Here is a 17,848-nt window from a genome sequence, read left to right as displayed (position 1 = left end):
TATTCTGTGTTTTTTTTCTGTCAGTACTCTTGATTGCTTTACAGTTCATACAACACTGTGTTGCATACAAATGTAAAAATGTTATTGATTCTTATGGATTATAGAATTACTTCAGAAACATTTATAGCAATGTTAGATTCAATCAAAATTAAAAAATTCAGAATTAAGAAATGAAATGCACAATTAGTTTTTAAAAAAATTAAAAAAAGAATATATTGAAAAAATTACAAAATAAAAAATTCATTACAACTTTAATCCTGGTCATATCAATGTTTTACTGTGCTTAATTAATGAAAGCAACAGGTCTATAAACTTAAAATGATGGATCATGAGTATGTAAAAAAAATGTCCAGGTCTTTTTAATAAGCATTTTGATTGGTTAAAATCACTGTGTGTGACTCAGAATATTAGAAGATATTAGTTCATAACACCGGAATGGAGTTACTCATGTGCTTTTCTTATGTGCTTTAACAACATTTTTAAAACAATTATTAAAACAGAGGTACTTGATTTCTTGAAAGAACTGTTTGTATTGATAAAAATTGAACTTCAGATTTGAAGAGATTCACAAGGGTCATTCATGCAGGATGTTATCCATTTTTAAGGTTCATAACTTCGTTAATCTGGTAAAATACTTAGTTAAATAAGTTAAATTTAAATTTTTCTAACAGATATATTAAGAGGCATGTATACTGCAAATAAGATATATATATATTCTAAGGTTGATTAATTTTCTATTTCAGCCCAGCGTATCACCTTTGGAGACTCTAACTGTACCTGTAACACTAATTCCACAGTCAACATAATATGGATAATATGCAAGGACAAGAATTTCCAAAGTCTGAAGGCAGATGTTAAATTTCAGTGTGATCAATATTTTGGCATCAAATAATAATTTAAATATCTCATGATTATTAGTACAGTGTTGAAAGAAATTACACATTCTTTTAACAGGAGTGGATATATTACTACAAGTTGGCAGTCTGGTATGACAGGGTTAGTAAATAATCACCTTGACGGCATTTTGATAAGCCCAAAACTGCTACTCTGTGGCTAGAAAATGGAGATATACATCAATTCAGGGCCTGACCTACCATTATATTTTTAAACTGATTGTCATTACTATTATTACATTTATCCATTTATTAGCTGTTTAGCTGACCAAAATATATGCCAATATGTTTATGTTATTGAATGTTTAGTTGGCCATTATGTACAGGTCATCAAGGTGAAAACTATGAATCCACCTGAGATATCAGACACTTAACACATGCAATAACCTGTTTATTATATATTATTATTTTTAAGTAACAGGAGTTGTCATATATGTAAACATAGCAATAAGGACACATGTTACAAATATTGTATTAAATATACCCTTCTTATTCCTTACTCAACTGCATTCAAAATTTAATTTATTATGCAAATGAATACACAACAGTATATTACCTAAGGTGGATGATGTCATAAAGTGGAGATTTGGATTACTAATTTTGTAATACATGTCCTTATCACTGACATCTACTGCTGGACAATGTATATGAGAAAATGTTGTTTAGTTACTTCTTATGTTAAGTCATTGGATTGCATTCCAAGTATGTAATAGCTGTAGTGTAATGCTAGGTATCATCAAAGATGACAGCTTGAATGAATATGAGAATTTCCTCTGTGCCTAAACAATGTTCACACTGTTATATTTAGTGTAGGCTAACCAAGTAAATATAGGTTATTGTTTGTGTAGTGTTGGGTATCTCAGGTCATTGTGTAGATTTGTCATGCTGCTTTTACAAGTCCACCTGAGATTTCAGATAAGTTCACATGCAGTAATTGTTTATTATATACTCTACCTTATGATTGGTGTCATGTCTCTAAACTTTATTGTAAGGTAGATTTTAAAACAAATGTTTGCAGTAGTTTTTATTCTTTATTCAATTTAATTTCTGATTTCACTCATGACACATGAATATATCAGGCAGATTAACTTACATAGTATAAATCATTGGATGACATCATAATATAAATCATTGGATAACAGTATAATGTAAATCATTGGGTGACATCATATTGGTGACATATACAACTTGACAGTGATGTGTATGGGAAAATATTGCTCAGCAATTGCCCATATTTTAGGCCTGCAGGACAAAATTCGAGTATAAAGCAAATTAGTTACTTACTGATATCATTATTCTATACCAATGGTGCTTGTTTAAAGATGGTTAAGAGAAATTTTCCATAACTTGTACTCTTCTATTGTTTTCTTTAAAATATCTCAATTGAAGGGATGTAATGATTTCACAGTAGTATAGAAATGTGAGAAGTGCATGATTTTTAAAATCATTTTAAGTAATTATATAGCTATGCACATTACAGAAATGTACAGTAACATTTGCAATGATTATTTCAACAAATTCATTTTAAGGTTGGAAATATATCCAAATATTGGAATAAAGTGAAACATATATGTGTGCATAATTTGAACAAGAATCAAGTAATTGATGTTGCTCCAAAGATGAATAAAAATGAGTTTTATCAGTTCTAAAAATTATACAAAATTTAATTGCCTATAAGTTTAGGGTTTTTTCTCTGAATGGTTTCATTTTCAGACCATTAGAGGTTATTACAGGGTCTTGGTTGTGACATTTTTTTCCCTTATTATTACTCAACATGTGGATATTTAAAATTAATATTTAAAATTAATATCGCTTTCTGCATTTGTGCCCCTTTTATTCATTATGCATTAAGCAAGATTTTACAGGGAGAATTTTTGCTTTGTTGTTGTTGTTGTTGTGGGGTTAACGCCATTTCTCAGCACGATAGGCTATACATGGCGGCCAGTATTAATGGTGGAGGAAGAACCCGGAAAACCCTGGAAAGAACCACCGACCCACGAGAAGCTACTGGCAAGCTTTCTCACATGCCCACATTGGCTGAATCTTAGACTCGAACCGCCGCAGACAGAGGTGAGATGGCAGTGATCCGTAACGAAGAGCGCTTTAGACCACTCGGCCACTCGGGGCCCCGAGAATTTTTGCAATGAGCCTTTCAAATTTTCAACGGATGCCAACCTGTCATCCAGTATAACCACCATTACTAGATGTAGAATAATCTGTAAACAAATGCCAATAAGGCCACAATGGAATTTTACCAAATTCTACAGTATGAATCCTGGTATAAAGGTCTTTCATATTTTTCCAAATGATTCCAATCTACCATAAGATATGGCTGCCATTGAGAAAAACAGAAATCTTCAAATGTCTTCTTTTTAAATACCACTCTTCAAAATTTGACAGCATCCTGGTAAAGAGGGCTTTCAGTTTTTTTACACATGATGTCAATGTCTTTGGATATGAACACCATTCATTAGTATTTAAAAAGCTTTGAAAAAAACTTAACTCTCAAACATTGCTCAGCAGACTTAACCAGATTTGGCAGAAATATCCAGGCATATACGGCTTTTGAATTTGAACAAAATGATGCCAGTCCCAAATCAAATATACCGCTGTGTTGTTTGCAGTTTGACTCGACTTATAAGAGAGTACATATGGTATATAAATGAAAAAATGATTGATGGAATTTTACTAATTTTGACAGAAAGCACCTTGGCTTTGAAGGCTTTCAAAATTTCAATACATGATGCTAATCTGCAATCAATCATTGTTGTTGTCACTAAAATAGGAAAACTTTTGACTGAAAAAGTACTCAACAGAATTTGACCAAGTTTACTAAAATGTTTCCAGTGGTATAAAGTTCTTTGAAATTTACACAAATGATGGTGGTCCAACAGCAACTATGTTCACCATGACTAAAACTTATTTTAAAAATTAAATTGCTTTTTCCTAGAAACTGCTCAGCAGAATTTCATCAAATTCGACAAAATTTATTCTTGTATTTCAGATTGATGCAAATTATGCTGTCCCATCATTGAATATGGCTGCCATTACTAAAAATAGAAAGTCATTGGAATGATTTATTTTCAAAAACCTTTCAGCAGAATGGGACCAAATTTTACAGAAAGCATCCTGTCTTTATGGGCTTTTAATTTTATCGAAATAGTGCCAGTCGGCTGTCAAATATGGCTACTGTTGCAAAAAAATTATTCACCTTGAAGTTTATTAACTTATAAGAAAACATCTGAACAGAAACAGCTCTAAAACCACCAGCAGAAGTTTATCAAATTTGACAGAAAGTGTCCTAACATGAATGTGTTTAAAATTATAGAAATTTTATAAATCCATCTTCAAATATGGCAACCATTATTTTTTAGGCTAGGAAAAAATTTACACAACTTTATTTTAAAATATTGTTCAGCAATAAAACATCTTGACATAGAGTCCTTTTGATATTGGAAAAATGATACTGGTGTGCTATCAATATAGATGAAGATGCAAAACAAGAGAGACTTTTCATAATGTCTACAATCAAAAGCATTTGAAATATGTACACAGAAAGCATCCTACCAGATTTCTTGGCCAAATACTACTGCATTTGATTATTGGGAGAAAAGGCCAGCATAGTGAATACTCCCATTCCCATATGAACCTTTTATTTGTTGTGTCTAATATTACCAACAATTTGGAAACTATTTTAATAATAACTGTCTGTCTGACTGACCATTGGTCAATCCCTCTGTCCATTGATTCATCCATATGTTCCCTATTTTGTTTCTGTGGAATAAGTTCTCCACCATGATTGGTTCCAGAGTTTGTAAATATCTTCCATTGTGGGTAAGCAAGAACCCTGTTGATTGGTGGTCAAATGTTAAGGTCAATTTGAGTAAAGGAAGAATCATGTTTTGTGCATAATAACTTTATTTCTAGACTATATACCTTGACCAAAGTTTGTGGAGGGCTTGCACTGAAAGTATGGAAGAGGCCTGTTGATTTTGGGGCAAAAGGTTGAAAGGTCAGAGTCAGTTATCTCAAAGAAAAGTGGGTTTTGCACCATAACTTGAGTCTTAGAGTAAATTCCTTGACCAAACTTTGCAGATGACTTGCACATAGTGCATTATAGCAGTCTATAGCTTTATAGGGTCAAAGGTGAAACATAATGGTGATGATAAGTCTAAAAAGATAATAATATATTTTGCACAGTACGTTTAATTCATAACTACATACCTTGACCAAAGGTCAGGATAACTCAGATCCATTGTTCAGTAATTTCCACTAACAACTATGTCCTACAGGTGCTACATTGAGGATTGGGTAAGAAAGAATTCTATTGGTTTAAAAGCTTTTTAAGGTCAAGATCACTTTGAAAGATGAAAAATTGGATTGTTTGCAATTAAGGTATGGAAGAAGTTGTTTGATTTGGGGGTCAAAAGGTCATGTTGACTCCAAGAAAATAGCCATTGCACAAAAACCTTTGTTCTATAGTAAGTTTCTTAACTGAAGTTTGTGGATAACTTGCACTTAAGGTAATAAGGGAACATATGGGGTTTGGAATCTTTAGGTCAAAGGTCATGGTAAGTCTAACAGAACAAACGGTTTGTCAAAAACTGAACATGACTGTACCCTGTGGTTGTGGAATTAAACACAGCTGTTGATCCTTGCTGATAGGCTTTCTGTAATAATGTATCATCCTTCTTGCACAAACATTTGTGTATGACCTGTTTTGTTTGAAGTGACCTCCCATACTTATGAATATAAAACCATGTATTAATATTTTTACCTTTTATTTTTTTGGGTATTTTTATGTATATTTTTTATGATTGTGATACATATATATTAGTTGGAAAACTGTACAATTTATAATTTGCAATACTTTTTCTTTATCCATCCTTATTTATTCTGTGTTAGTTGGTTAACATTGCACTTCTCTGAAGTTAACTGATGTACTGTTTTGATGCAGTGTGAATAATATTTTAGCCATGGTTAGTGGTTAGGTAGTAAGTTTATATTTTCTGTGGTAGTTTGGTAAATACTCATTGTACACATCGTATATCAGTGTACATTAATCTTCGATAAAAGGATCAACCATTTGCATGGTGTTGGATTTTCAATCCCACATCAGTGGATGCAATATTTCCTTCTTTTTTTTGGTTCAAACACAGTGTATTTCACAAGTTATTACATTATAAAAATGGAGCATGCAAACTTAAAAAACTAAGCTTGTTGCTTACTTGCCAGTAAAGGTTGTCATATTTAAACTAAAACCACTAGAAACATGGCAGAAATCATTTAATTCACAAGCAATCCCTTCACAAGGTATAGGGATATTATATATCCCAGAAGGCTTACTCATAACAACAGTATGTGTCATACATGTCAGTTGGAATTTGAAAATGAAACATTTTGGGTGTCAGCACAATCTCAGGCAGGAAAGCTAATTGAGAAATTGAGCACATTTGTCAAATGGTCAGCGTGGCCATAGTGCAGCCACCAACATGTAAATTTAGAATTTGTGATAAATTAGGGCAGTGTTGTCTATCCAGTTGCCACAGTTCTCTACATCTCTAACATAATGAAGATGCATGTAGGTCAAAGTTTTGTCAAGCCCATATAGTCAGAAGCCTCATATAGCAATCACTTTGACATCTGTGTGCATGTCTTTACATATTTTCAGACAGACGGTCATACATACACCCATGCTCAAATTATGGTCATCACTAAAGTTATGTAGATTAAAATTAGTGTTTCTACATTCTTGTTAAAATGCTAGGCATGCTTGCTTCGCAAAAAGAGTCGTTTGTTAAATTATATGTGTATAATTTTCTTGTACAAAAATTTCATTTTTGTTTATTTTATTCTTGCAATCTAATATTGCATAAAATCCAGATGTGTTTCTTGGTGCTCAAACTTTTTTCAACCATGTATGTGTTTATATTTTTGCATAGCACATGTGTATTAGGTATACTGTATGTTATGTAGTTAATTTTTTTCTGTTGAAAATATTTAAAACTTTATGATACAGGGTTAATTTGTGTGAAATGTGACTTGTCATCATATATGTAGTCCCCACTTTCTGAAGCATTACATGACAGTAGGTCCTTTATTTTGTCTTCACTGCTTGCACCTGAAGGTTCTTCATTTGGTCTTGATTGTCAATCCATCTCAAGAAGCTAATCAGCTAGATTGTTAAAAAACAATTTGTTGTAGACAAATAAAATTTTGCAGTCTTATTTGTTTACACATGCAGACAACCTGATTAGACTTATTTTAACACATTTTGTTTTATCCTGCTGGACATGTACCATTTTTGACAAAAATCTTGTGAAAATAATTAGAAATAAAAGCTGAAATTTACATACAGATATTTTGTACAAGTTATAAACTTAAAATGAATGGTGTACCAAGGAAAAATAAGCTGTAAAATTATTTTGAAATGTGTTAGGGCATAAAGTTATATGTGTTCACTGTGGCAATATACATGTAGAAAATCTACAATTCTTAGCTTAATGGTTTAATTAATCAAGAAAGGTTGCCTCTTTTTAGGATTATTATAGATGAGTTCGAGATTAGATTATGTATTTCTGTACATTTCCAACAGGTTACATGTTTGGGTTAATTAAGAAGTGCACCCAGTAATTGTAAATTTTTTAGACTGATCGATGCATGGTTTTACATGCAACTGATTTCTTCCAATAATTCTTTCATTTAATGCCAAAAGTGAAGTGGAGATATTTTTGTTTTGACTTATGTTAAAAATGATGATAGATAATTCTCTACATGTATGATGTTCTTTTGTTCAGATGTGAATTTTATATTATAAGATATTCAATTTGTGTACAATAAAATCATTAAAAATGTTTAAAGTCACTTTTTTATGATCCCAGTTATACAACTTGAAGTTGGTTGGGTTGATTTGTAAAAGTAGAGTGGATTTATTGTACTAAACCTGGCATTTGTATTGGCAGCAATGACAGTGTCAGAGCCCATACATGTTAAAACATATTTTACATAACAGTCTGGTTACATGTCAACCTCTCACCCATTCTTTCTCTCTTTAGGTCCTTGGCAAAAGTATAGATCTAATATTTTTGTATCATTCATTTTATAAACTTCAATCTATGTATTATAGTTGACAACACAATATTTGCTTATGTTTTGATGTCCTGTATTTAATTTCCTACTGTCAAACAGCATATGGACTCATGGTGCAAAGCTATGCTATTTTAGGGGACCCAGGTGGCCAAATGGTCTAAAGTGCTCTCCTTGATCTTTAACTGCCATCTCACTGCTGACCACATGGGTTCGAGTCTTGGGTTTAGCCAGTGTGAGTATGTGAGAAAGCTGCCAATAGCTTCCCGTGGTTTGGTGGTTTTTATCAAGGTTCTCCATGGTTCTCTTTCCACCAGTTTACCTGCTGCAAAATATAGCCTATCATGTGCTGAGAAATGGTGTTAAACACCAAAGAAAACAACAACAGACATGTTATTAGTTGCAGTCCATGGTGTCTCTTTAACAGCACAAGGTTCAAACACGCGCTGCAGAACACCTGTCTTTCAAAGTAGAAATATTTTTTCTAACTCCACTGAATGGAAGCATGTGTGGTTTGTATGCCAATCTAAAGCAGAAATTTCTATTTTTTTAATATATTAGAATTAAGTTCTATGAGAAATTAATTTGTGGTCCAATCACTGTTGGATTGGGGGTAGTGTGTGTAACCATGACAACTATGTATATTTGTATCAGTGTCATTAGCTAATGTATGCAAAATTACAATAAAGGGGATCATTTTGTGGTTTAATTTAGAGTAGATACATGTCAAAATGTAATTAATTATGGAAAACAAGCCTCATGAAGCTTTACAGCTACTACTATCCGGATCAAAAGTGTGCATTTTTTTACCTCTCTGTAAAATTGAGAATCTGATAAGAAATTTATGAATGTATTACCTTTTTTGTGAAATAGAATCTAACATCATATGTTGCTTTTTAAATGATTTAATTTCTAATGAAATTTACTAGACTGTGCCAGTGTATTACTTGGAATGGATAAGGTTACCTCCCCTGGACCATGTGAACTTTCACACAAAACTACATGCATTAGTGGGCGCTCGCCAGTTATTATGTACTTTTAAGAGAGTGACATATGTAAGGTGAAGTTGTTTGCATTAAAACATGCACAATAAAGAGAATACTGGCATACCTGTTTGCTACACTAATGTAATGTGGATGATATTTGTTTGGATGTTGTACTTTTGGAAATTGTACATGATCTAAGCACACTGCTAACTAAAATGACTGCTCCCTTGTGCTAAAAAATCAGCCTGAATTAGTCTAAAGTACACTATCCATAGTAGCTATTAAAATATGGAAAATGAATTTTGCCAGACTAGACAATACCAGTTTCTGAAAGTGCAGTGAATGAATTACCAAATATATAAAATGTAAAAAAAAGTTTTCAGCTCTTTTTTATACAATTTGCCTCTGAAGTTCAGGAGTGAAAATGACCAAGTGGAGCTCTCACTTTTTTGAAAGGTGCACATCTTCAGTAAGGCCATGGCAAGCTGTATACTCTATAACCCATATTACATCAATCAATCATACACCAAAATAAAGGGAATTAAAGGTTGTTTGAATTATACCTAAGATATACAAGGTCTTTTTAAATAGCCAGTATAACCAGTGAGGAAAGCCAGGGAAATTCTTATTATTTAAAATTCTAACCCTATGCAAAATATGAAACTGTAGAGCGCCACCTTATGCGTTTGTTAAAATATAATTTGGAATTGCGTGAAGAGCCCAGTCTCTCAGAATAAATGATCTTTTGTGTAATATCTTGTCAGTTGTCTTTTGGATGAAATTGTTCCTATTGTTCATATTTGGTTTTTAACATTTTGACTTGCATTATTCTGCTTCATCAATCAGTATGTGCAAATTAACAAAATTAATGCACAAATTGAATGCTAATGATTTTTGGTAATATTGAATGATGATAGATTTCTATCTACCTGCTTTATCTAGAATACCTTACATGCAGATCATAAATCTTTGCCTTTTGATACTTGTATTGCACCAAAACTTCGTCCTTGACAGTACCCAGATTTAATCCTACTACTCTTTGCAATAACATTGTACTTTTTCTCAAAATAATCTTTTCAGTTGTGTTTTTGTGACATCCTTCTTTATATTTTCTCACTTGTTACATCCTTATTATGAGCAACATTTCCTTGTTTGAAATGAAAATATCCATTATTAAAATAACCTTTGGCTTTCCTCTTTACTTTTGTCACTTTTGGCATGACTGCAGTTTGTGATTTGATTTTCAGTGTGTTTGCAGTCTGCATTGTTTTTGTTATTTCTTTGCACAAAGGGGAGTTAGTACAGCCTGACAATCAGGCCTGATCTACTTTTGGCCTTTGGCTGCAGACTCCTGTGTTCATAAATTTCTCATGTGACAAGTGATACAAAGCAAAATTAACCTCTTATGTGATTCAAGGAAACAAAAACTATAATTAAGAATATTTTAGGCATCCAGCATATCATCTTTGCAGCAGCAAAATGGGGTCATGTAATTTGATACCACTTGTTACATACTGCCCATAGATGCATATTTTTTATGCATGCATAAATGAGTATGAAAGACCAAACATGTCATTCTACCAGCGGAATGTCAAAATTTCCATTTAAAGGCACCACAAATACCATTTTAAAGTCTGTCTAGTGCACATACTGCTACAGTTCAAATCTACTGCTTCTGAAAATTAAAAGAATTTATTTTAAAAACTTAGTAAAACCCCAACCCAAAACACATTATTTTTTACATGTTATATCAACACATTAAAGAAACCAGCCAGAACCAGTCTATTGGGGACCAAAATTGTTCCACCAGTACATTGACTGGCATAATGATGCATGGAAATGCAAAATAACATTGATATGTGTACACAACACACCCTTAATCGATTACCTTATTGCTGGAATTAAGGGAGTTTAAGGACAAATGTGGGATGTTCTTTGGAGGTATTACAAGAATGAAGGGAATAAAAGGTGCTCACCGTGTCTTCTGATCCTTTGATGAAAATGGGCAGACCTTTGGAAAAGGGACTTTAGATGAAGACTGACTATAATAAATGATCTCAGCAGAACACTTGAGTAAGTATTTTGATTTTTTTCATGCTTAATTGTAATGTTCAAGATGCTTAAAGAGAAATATTTAAGGACAGCTCTTACATATTTTGTTCAGTTCATGGTAAAATATTGAAACATGTCCTTTCTCTCAATGCTAAGAAACCACTGACTAAGAAATATTACAAATTTAAGAATGCCTAAATATCAGAATTTTAGTATGTGCAGGTGAGTAATAATGGTCCTGAGTTTGCATTGTTTGTTTCAAAAGTATGCATCTTTCATACACCTCAATAAATTAAGTTCAATCCTTAGATAAAATATATATCAATTAACAATATATTACAAGATAATTAATTTTTTGGGATAAATTATGTATAAAAGCATAAATATACAATGTATCTTTTTATTGTTTATTTCAAATCTAAGTCAATCTTTCTTTTAATAATTTACAGTGATGAAACTTCCCACAGATCTTTGGATCTGAACCATGAAGACAAAGATGCACTCGAGGATGAGACTAAGGAATACATCTTAAGTACAAGTCAGGAACTTCCTCTTTCGGGTGAATATTACTTGGGGTGAACATCATGTAGAGGAGTAATGGAGTGCAGATAGTAACCTTACAAAGTCATCAACAGGAAACTAAAGTTTTTGAACTTCTCTGCAGGCTGAGCATAGTTGTTCTGCCATTATAGCATTCTAATGCTGATACAGAGTGGACATTATCCATTCTTCACAAAATACAAATGGATTCAAAGGAAATCTAGACCAGAAAGCTACTGACAATCTGCTAAGCGTGAAGCTTAATCATCACAGTGGATGACATCAGTTGTCACCAGACATTGAATCTCGTGATGAAAACTAAAGTGCAATTGAATTGTATTTAAGAAAAATCTTTGCAGTGATGATAAACAACTTTTCCTTTTTCTTTAATCTACAATAAAATGACTCATATGAATTAATTATTATTGTATCATTACTGTCAGAAGCTAAATGTGATTTATGCTTTTTTTATCATACTATGAAGAGAATACAGATTATGGCAAAAAATGCACATTTTGTTTTCATTCCCTTTGAAGAACACAAAATGTATGCCAGTAAAACATCAGCTGGTTTAGAAGTCAATCTACTGAGAAAAATTTGTAAATCTACTGGTATGAAATCCAGGTTCTGTCACATGTATGAAAGACACACAGGAAATTAAGAAAAGCACAAGACAAATTATTAAAATCACCACATTTATTCATTTATCTACACTTATAATGTATGAGAAACATTTATACCATTCTTTCTTATAGCATTACATAGATGTCAATTATTCGTTTTAAAATACTGCCCAAATTAGTCACCTGCATACTAGGTCTCTAAAGATGTCAGCACACAGAAATGTAAATAAATACACCATCATTACAAAAACTTGAATGGTGCAGTAACTTTGTTAATTGTTTTGTTAAAATGTAATTTCTTGGGTACTGTTCAAGGCATGGACATAAGACTTGATTGGATGTTTCTCTATACCACAGCCTTAAAACAGTAAAGGTTTCATGCCTTGATTAATTTTTCTATTTCTTTTAATACCTATAACTGCATTTTTGAATGAAAGCATTTCACACAAATGCTGCATCATCATGACCTTTTTTTTAAAGGATTTTTAACAATATTCAAAGATGATGTCAATATTCTGTATTTCAACATCTTGAAATGTATTGGTACCAAATATGTATTGTAGATGCATCAGAGGGTTATGCCATGTCATGCACCAAAGCATGGTTGCAGGGACACACTTTCCAAAGATAGTTGAACACCATTAAAAATCCTAACAGATGCCCAAATTGTGGAGGCATCTATAAGCTTCTGCTCACTAACAGTTCTAGTTGTCTCAGGACTTTTATGCCCTGTCACAGTGGCTAACACGTTGAAGGTAAAGGTCACTTTTTTCTAAATATATTTTCTCATGATATTTGTTACTTACAGTATTTGCTATAGATTGCTAAAAGTATCACAGATGTGATCTGTTCATTCTGATTCAAATATATTACCCCTAAATGCACCATAATTTTAGTCAATGGTTTAACTTTTCATGTGTGTGTGTGTCTTTTGGATTTTTAATGTAGCTTTAACAATTTTTCAGTCATATTGCTACAATGTCTACAGTGTGGCAGTTTATAGTGATGTCTAGCAGTGGGGCATCATGCCGCAGACATGTAGCATCATGTCACACCCAGCCACATTATCCAGACCAACTAGTCCTAACACTAACCTCTTAATGCTGAGTGCTAAGTGAGGCTGCTGTTAGTACCATTTTTATAAGTCTTTGGTATTTCTTGGCCAGGGTTTGAGCCCGCAACATCCACATCTGAGGCAGATGCTCTAACCACTAGGCCACCATTGCAGTGTTAAATTTTCATGTAATTACATGAAAGGTTATAGTTGTATAGTTTATTTACATGTTATTTTGATCAATCTACCATGCTGTCTTAAGGGCCTTGTTTTTACATGCAAGTCAAAAGTCAAGTTGATCATTTTACACACACATTGGTAACCTTGAATTGGCAAAAGACCCTTGTTTGGTCCCTGACAGGACCTGGCTGGAATGTGATGGGCAAAACTGTCTCTTTCCTATTTGTCATATGTTTTAAAAACATTTCTTTCTTTCTTTTTCATTTGAAAATTTAATATGAGTCTCCCAATATTACTGAAAGTAGTTGTATTTTATTCTTTAATACATTAGATGGAAAATTATTATGATGAGTCCTTGAATGAGTCTTGTTTCCAGCTGCCAGTAACATCATTTATGGGTGTTATGCCCATGATGGCCTGATCTCCTTCCTTTGTTTTTTATAGCAAAGTTTGTAGGTTTTAAACCAAATTTGGAATGCAACTGCATACTCATGAGAACTTGATTGATTTATGATGTTTCATTTAAAGAATTTATGTCCCATGATTGTTGGTGCTTATGACTTTTGCTTGTGCAGCACAACTTTGCCAATATAGTTGAATTTCAATGTAAATTTGGTATGTGCATCTATCCTGAATGAGTCTGGTTTCCTTTGGGACACTGCACAAAATCCTGGTAAAGGTAACTCACTTTCTTTAATTGCTGTGAATTACAAGTCTACGATTGACTAATTTTTCAGCTTTGAAAAATGTGCGGCAAAGAGAATATTTTGAAGCAAAGAAGGCTGAGACAAAGTAGAGTATTGGTATTGACATTTCATTACTAACACCTTTTACATTTATTTTGTTACTATACATAAATATTTATCTTGATCTGGTCTTCTGCATGTAAATAATCCCGGCTCGGATTAACAAGCAGTAGACGGGAGTGAGATATACTCAGCATATACCTATCATCGTCTAAAACTTTTGTGTTTAGACACGTAGCATTTTAAACCTTCTCTATATTCAGGACCAGTTTAAATCTGATTGAGTGACCCTTAAAATAGTTCTTTTGACCAAAAAGCAGGAATATTGACCGCCTTAATTTAGGGAAAAACCCTTCCAAAACTTACTTTTATAGCAATAGTAGTGTGAACCTGTAGTTTTTGTTTTACAAGCAGGCCTACAATTGCAAAATGGAAACGGAGACTATGCCTGTAAGAGCCATACCGAGAGGTTCGAAAATCAAACAGTATTTCCACACTATAATCGAAGACACGAGGATGATTGTCTGTCACCCAGAGGGATGACAAACGCTCTATTTTGGGGACACAACATCCATGCCTAGACAAGGGGAAGTACTCATGGGCCTACACACTCTTGGCATCGATATAGGGAAGATAGATGCCTTACAGAATGGAGGGATAAACAAATTTGTTATTTATCCAAAACTCAACATACCTCTGATTGAAACTGACACAATCGAGATAAAAGGGATGCCACTTATGGTTACTAAGACACCTCCTTTCATCAGAGAAACTGAACACAGAGCAACGGAAGTCCACATCATGGGACTCCTGCTAGAAGTGGACAGCAGAGAGCTAATTCAAAAGATAGAAAAGAAACTCGGGGCCAAAGTGATTACTCATAAAATGGCCACTGTGTGGGGTTTTGCCCCCATCAAGTCTGGAAATAGACTCGTTTACATTAGTAAAGAAGATGCAAAGAAAATACCTGTCTTTTTCTACGTTCTTGGATTTCGACTGAAATTATGGTATAAGGGGTGCGAGAACGATAGGATATGTCCCATGTTTCATCAGATAGGACATGGTCCCAGGGACTGCCAGGCGACAAATGCACAACAAGTGGGAACTTATGCCAGAAAAGTCGCTACTCAGAAACCACCACAGCAGCAGCAACAACAACAACAACAACAACAAATGGGGAGCAGCAGAGAGGGTGATCAGACCATAGAATTCCGACAAAAACAAATAAAACAAACAAATAAAATCATCTCGTAGAAAGGTCAGATTTTTACAAAATGAACGTTTCCTTGAGATGTTTTATTTCTGTAATGGCCCATTATACTAATAAAACCTTAATTCAAAATAGTAGCTGAAAAAATAAAGTACTCTACGTGTTTATTTATTTTTTTGTTTATTTTTTTGACGACCAACGTTGGTAGGTACCCTCTCTGCTGCTATTAATTTATGTAAATTTACCACCATACCAAGTTTGATGAATATTTCTCAACGCGTTCTCGCTGTCGTTTCTCCTCATCTGTTTCGTCTTTATTTGTTCTATGTTTCATGTAATATTCAAGTTCTGATGGTGGTTTTGGATTTATGTTCTTTCTGTGTTTATAATATATCATCAAACTTCTGTATCGATCTCCACCGCAATTTTTGCAATCCTCTAACACCGTTGTTACATCCAACACAACTTCGTGGACCAGCATGAGGATTTTTCTTTATAAGATAATTATGTTTCTTGCAATATTCTCCACGACATTTTTTATCACGGTTCCTTGACGTAGCCACGCACAGTTGTTCATTATATGAATGATATCTTTTTAATTAAATTTACCCAAATATTTTATCAAGACCCACACGATATCTTGTTCTTGGATCATGTAAATTTATTGTTATAAATCCATGCGGAGTAGCTTGCGCTCGTGAGAAGAAATTTTTGAATTTAATTATATCCATGTCACCACCACACCAAGTTTGATGAATATTTCTAAGTGTGTGTGTGTCTACGCCATTAAACACAACTAAAATGTTGCAGTTGTCTCTAATCACCTTTGGAATTTGTGTATATCGTTGAGTAACATAGATCACGTCTGTATTTTTATGTCTACCTCGGGAAAATATTCTGGCTGGATTTGATTGTTTATCTAGCATCACATCGTCGTATACAACTAAATTATTAATAAATCCGTTTATGGAATCTACGGATGGTGCTTCATCAATATCGGTTATAAACTCTATAACATCATTACCTTCATCCAGTAATCGCGCGTTTTCATTGAAATCTTTAAGTACATCATAACATCGTTGATCATCAGCGGATGGTGCTACTAAATACAATTTATCCCATTTCAACCATCTCATTATCAGATTAAGTAATAACTGCGTCTTACCCGATCCAGATGGTCCTATGATAATCATTCTGATAGAATTTGGTAACGCAGGGTGGTGTTTAGCTGGCTCTCGTTTTCTTGTCGCTGAGAAATCAATTATATCCATATATATATTATGTCATGAATTTATATTGCTTACGCTGTCGAGTTAAAACTCCAACTACTGATTTAGCTACGGTTACAACAAAAAATAAAAAAATAGCGTATGGTGGAAAATGTTCTGTATGCGGTAGAAAGAAATTTTCGTTTTTACCTAATAAGCGGGGTGGTGATATTGCTAATTTGATGTCAAAGTTTCCAGGTGCTCCATGGGCTAAATACTGCGGAGAAAAACATCTACCAGGATATAATTATTGCTGTCCTGGTAATAGACTTGATATCAGGCTCAATAATCAAGATCAACCAAAACCAGGCGAGGAACCAATAAACGCTATTGATCGAGCTTGTCACGCTCATGATGTAGCTTATAAAAGTAAAAATCTACAAGATAGACATATTGCAGATGTGAAATTAATTCATGCATTAAATTCCATAAAAAATAAAAATATTAGAGAATCATTAGCTAATTGGTTAGTAAGATCCTCGATGAAAGGTAAATTAGCGCTTGTGGCTGGTAATTAATAATGGAATCGATTTATTATTCACCAAGGGGATACTGGAGAGGCAAAGCAGCAATTGGTAAACTTGCTGATGCAGCAGCGGTTAAACATTCTACTGCTAAAACATGGTTATCCAAACAAGCAATATGGCAAATTTATCTACCACCACCGAAACGAATTCAGTACGCGTATTTCGATGTCAGTGTTCCTAATGAAGTTCATCAAGCTGATATTCTCTTTTTACCGCATGATACTGTGCGTAGAAAAACATACAAATACGCGTTAACCGTAGTTGATGTTGCAAGTAGATATAAAGAAGCAGAGCCGCTATCAGCGAAAACATCATCTGAAGTAGCCGATGCGTTTGAACGAATTTATCAACGAGGACTCGGACCACAAGGTGGTCTGCGATGGCCACAGCTACTACAGGTTGATCCTGGTAAGGAATTTCTTGGTCCAGTATCATCGCTGATGAAACAACATAATACCAAAATACGACGAGGTCATACTGCAATTCATCGTGATCAAGCAATTGTTGAGCGATTTGATCGAACACTCGCTGAGCGGTTATTTGGATATCAATACGCGAGGAAATTTATTCAAGATAAAAGATCTCGCGAGTGGGTTGCAAGATTACCAAGCGTGATAGCTGCATTAAATAATGAGATTACACGAACAACCAACATGAAACCCATTAATGCAATTACAAAAAAA

General features: G+C 33.6%; 1 protein-coding gene across 2 annotated transcripts in view; it reads left to right on the top strand.

The window, feature by feature from the left end:
* LOC149794233 (transmembrane protein 145-like) overlaps positions 1-7,747 on the top strand; it is a 70,252-nt gene extending 62,505 nt beyond the window's left edge. For both annotated transcript variants that reach the window (XM_089968353.1, XM_089968352.1), the window contains one exon: positions 744-7,747. The gene's annotated coding sequence lies outside the window, so the exon portion shown is untranslated. The remainder of the gene's footprint in view (positions 1-743) is intronic.
* The last annotated feature ends 10,101 nt before the right edge of the window (positions 7,748-17,848 follow it).

Source organism: Sinohyriopsis cumingii, chromosome 8 (assembly GCF_028554795.1).
Source record: "Sinohyriopsis cumingii isolate HCF-2022 chromosome 8, ASM2855479v2, whole genome shotgun sequence".
Taxonomy (NCBI): Eukaryota; Metazoa; Mollusca; class Bivalvia; order Unionida; family Unionidae; genus Sinohyriopsis; species Sinohyriopsis cumingii.
This window is presented reverse-complemented; position numbering and strand designations above follow the sequence as displayed.